General features: G+C 40.8%; 1 non-coding gene across 1 annotated transcript; it reads left to right on the top strand.

Annotated features, from left to right (window-relative positions):
• The first annotated feature begins 430 nt into the window (after nucleotides 1-430).
• LOC121450239 lies at nucleotides 431-537 on the top strand. Its single transcript, XR_005974569.1, has one exon. It is a non-coding gene; the product is annotated as a U6 spliceosomal RNA (small nuclear RNA).
• Nucleotides 538-4,358: the final 3,821 nt, after the last annotated feature.

Raw genomic sequence — 4,358 nt, 5'->3', positions numbered from 1 at the left:
GTTTCCTATTATTTAGACAGCATCATTATTATCTTGGAATAATGTAATAAAATTGATGCCTGAGGTAAAGTCTATTTCCAACATTTAGTCTATTTAACACTGTTTTTGTGCACTACAGTATATAAACTTGAGCCGTTCATGTACCTAAAGCAGCCCACCAATGTGACATCAAGGGGAGTTCCAGGATAACTACAATGGAAAAAATTAATAAACGCTGAAATTCATTTACAAAGCATGCATTTTTATTAACTTATCAAGTTTGATCAACTATATCCACAGATCAACATTTTTTAATCTGGATTCATAAAACTAGGTAGCCCAAATTTGTCATGCTGTAGAGCAGCGTTTCTCAACCTGTGGGTCATGACCCCTTTGGGGGTCAAATGACCCTATCACAAGCGTCACCTATGGTAAAAGAAAGATATTTACAGTGCTCGCTTCGGCAGCACATATACTAAAATTGGAACGATACAGAGAAGATTAGCATGGCCCCTGCACAAGGATGACATGCAAATTCATGAAGCGTTCCATATTTTTAAGACAACATAAGAGGATCAAGGGGATTCGAATTGGAAAGGAAAAAGTTAAACTTTCGTTATTTGCAGATGATATGATAGTGTACATAAGCGACCCCAAAAACTCCACCAAAGAACTCTTACAGCTGATAAACACCTTTAGTAATGTGGCAGGATACAAAATCAACTCCAAAAAATCAGTTGCCCTCCTATACACAAAGGATATGGAAGCAGAGAGGGAAATCAGAGAAGCATCACCTTTCACGAAAGCCACAAACATCATAAAATATCTTGGGGTAACTCTAACCAAGGAAGTGAAAGATCTATTTGACAAGAACTTTAAGGCATTGAAAAAGAAATTGAAGAGGATACCAGAAAAAGGAAGGATCTCCCTTGCTCTTGGATTGGGAGGATCAACATAGTAAAACTGGCAATTCTACCAAAGGCAATTTATAGATTCAATGCAATCCCCACCAAGGTCCATCAAAATTCTTCACAGATCTTGAGAGGATAATAATCAACTTTATATGGAAAAACAAAAAACCCAGGATAGCCAAAACAATCTTATACAATAAAAGAACTTCTGGAGGCATTAACATCCCTGACTTCAAACTCTATTACAGAGCTACAGTAATGAAAACAGTGTGGTATTGGCATAAAAAAAGAGAAGTCGACCAACAGAATCGTATAGAAGACCCGGATTTTAACCCACAAACCTATGAACACCTCATTTTCAATAAAGGAGCTAAAAGTATACAATGGAAGAAAGAAAGCTTCTTCAACAAATGGTGCTGGCACAACTGGATGTCAACCTGTAGAAGAATGAAAATAGATTCATATCTATCACCATGCACAAAACTCAAGTCCAAATTGATCAAAGACCTCAATATCAGTCTGAACACACTGAACCTAATAGAAGAGAAAGTGGGAAGTACCCTACAACAGATGGGCACAGGAGATCGCTTCCTATATATAACCCCAGCAGCACAGACATTAAGGGCAACATTGAATAAATTGGACGTATTGAAACTGAGAAGCTTCTGTAAAGCAAAGGACACTGTCACTAAGACAAAAAGGCAACCCACTTACTGGGAGAAGATCTTCACCAACCCCGCAACAGACAAAATATATAAAGAACTCAAGAAACTAGACTTTAAAATTCTAATTAACCCAATTAAAAAATGGTGCACTGAACTGAACAGAGAATTCTCAACAGAAGAAGTTCAAATGGCCAAAAGACACTTAAGGTCATGCTCAACCTCCTTAGCGATCAGGGAAATGCAAATCAAAACAACTTTGAGATATCATCTTACACCTGTCAGAATGGCTAAAATAAAAAACACCAATGATAGCCTTTTCTGGAGAGGTTGTGTAGTAAGGGGTACACTCATCCATTGCTGGTGGGAATGCAATCTTGTGCAACCACTTTGGAAATCGGTGTTTCGGTTTCTCAGGAAATTCGGGATCAACCTACCCCTGGACCCAGCAATACCACTCCTGGGAATATACCCAAGAGATGCCCGATCATATGACAAAGGAATTTGTTCAACTATGTTCATAGCAGTATTATTTGTAATAGCCAGAACCTGGAAACAACCTAGATGTCCTTCAATGGAAGAATGGATGAAGAAAGTATGGAATATATACACATTAGAGTACTACTCAGCAGTAAAAAACAATGACTTCTCAAATTTTGCATGCAAATGGATGGAAATAGAAAACACTATCCTGAGTGAAATTTCCCAGACCCAAAAAGATGAACATGGGATGTACTCACTCATAATTGGTTTCTAGCCATAAATAAATGATATTGAGTCTATAATTTGTGATCCTAAAGAAGCTAAATAAGAAGGTGAACCGAAAGAAAAACATATAGTTATCCTCTTGGATATGGGAAGTAGACAAGATTGCTGAGCAAAAATTGGGATCTTCTAGGTGGGGTGGGATAGGGGTAAGAGGAGATGGGGAGAGAAATGTGAGAAGGGGAGGATGGGGGAACTTGGGGAATTGGGATGGTTGGGATAAAGGAAGGATGGATATGGGAGCAGGGAAGCATATATCTTAATTTAGGGATCCAGCGTAGGGTGGGCAAGAGACTTGAACCTAGAGGGGCTGCCAGGTGCCCAGGGGGATGTCCGTAGTTAGTGCCTTGGGCAGCTGAGGATAAAGAACCTGAAATGGCCCTATCCTATAACCACACTGATGAATATCTTGCATATCACCATAGAACCTTCATCGGGCGATGGATGGAGATAGAGACAGAGACCCATATTGGAGCACCGGAATAAGCTCCCAAGGTCCCAATGAGGAGCAGAAGGAGGGAGAACATGAGCAAAGAAGTCGGGACCCTGAGGGGTGCACCCACCCACTGAGACAGAGGGACTGATCTATTGGGAGCTCACCAAGGCCAGCTGGACTGGAACTGAAAAAGCATGGGATAAAACCGGACTCTCTGAACAATGAGGACTGATGAGAAGCCAAAGACAATGGCACTGGGGTTTGATCCTACTTCATGTTCTGGGGTTTGTGGGAGCCTAGCCAGTTTGGATGCTCACCTTCCTAGACCTAGATGGAGGGGGGAGGACCTTGGACTTTCCACCTGACTGCTCTTCGGTCTGGAGAGGGAGGGGGAAAGGAGTGGGGGGAGGGGAAGTGGAGTGGGAGGAAGGGGAGGAAAATGGGAGGATGGAAGGAGGCGGAAATTTTTTTTCCAAGAAAAAATAAGTAAATAAAAAAAAGATACAGAAAAAAGAAAGATATTTACATCGTGATTTATAACAGTAGCAAAATTACAGTTATGAAGTAGCAATGAAAAAAGTTTTATGGTTTAGGGTCATCACAACATGAGGAACTGTGTTAGAGGGTCACAACATTAGGAAGGTTGAAAACCATTGCTGTAGAAAGTCATTTATTTATTAATGCAAATACTTGTGATACCGCTCATAGGAAAGGTATCCTGAATTGTCACAGAGGTCATCTGGAGGGATAAGCAATGGCGGTGATTCCAAGACTGTCCTAAGCACCCAGTGCCCTGCATTCTAGGGATTTTGAACCCCTTCTCTTTTTTTAAATTATTTTTGAGAGTCTTGCTATATACTCCAGACTGGTCCAGAACTCATGATCATCCAGTCTTTGCCTCCTGAGTGCTGGAAGTACAGGTGTGTACCAGCACACTGCTGGCTTTGATCTAGATGCACTCCAGCAAGCACGTGTTCGTTTCTACAGGCCATGGGTGAGACAATGTGACAGCAATTCTTCTGGTTCCAGAGTTAATGTCTCAGCTCAGACTTAAGAAATGGGCCAAATGATGCCTCCAAGTGTTTCCCTTCTTGAAAAACAACTATCTTATAGAAAACTTAGATCCCTGAGGTAAAATAGAGAATCTGAGAGGGCAGTGGGGAAGGGGGAACTGTCCAGTGATTGTCTGAGAAACTGATGGAAAGCTGGAGAACTTGTATCTGATGATGCCGAGGCTAGAAGATAAATGGACTGGGACTTACTAATGGCAAGCAGCAATTCATTTGGACAAGCGTGCTATTGAACTGGTGGCGGCTCATTCTATTCACATATCAGGGCACTAGAAATACAAGACTGGTTTGAGTGGGTGATAAACAACAGTTAACACTGAGATAGAACATGCTTGAAAACGATCCACACTTTGACTAGTATGATATTCAAAAATAAAAATCATAATGGAGAATCGAAAAGGAGAAAAGATTAGAGAAGAGTAAATTCTGACTAAATGGACAAATGGGTGGATGGGGCTATCTATCATTCTCTGAGTATGTATTATGTGCTAACTGCTGTTCAGACAGCTTCTCGAGATCTCATTGAAAGTTTCCC

The sequence above is a fragment of the Microtus oregoni genome, unplaced genomic scaffold (genome assembly GCF_018167655.1).
Source record: "Microtus oregoni isolate MIOR12 unplaced genomic scaffold, Mior012 000006F_ref0000085, whole genome shotgun sequence".
Taxonomy (NCBI): Eukaryota; Metazoa; Chordata; class Mammalia; order Rodentia; family Cricetidae; genus Microtus; species Microtus oregoni.
Note: the sequence above shows the minus strand (reverse complement) of the source record. Positions and strands in the feature narration are given on the sequence as shown.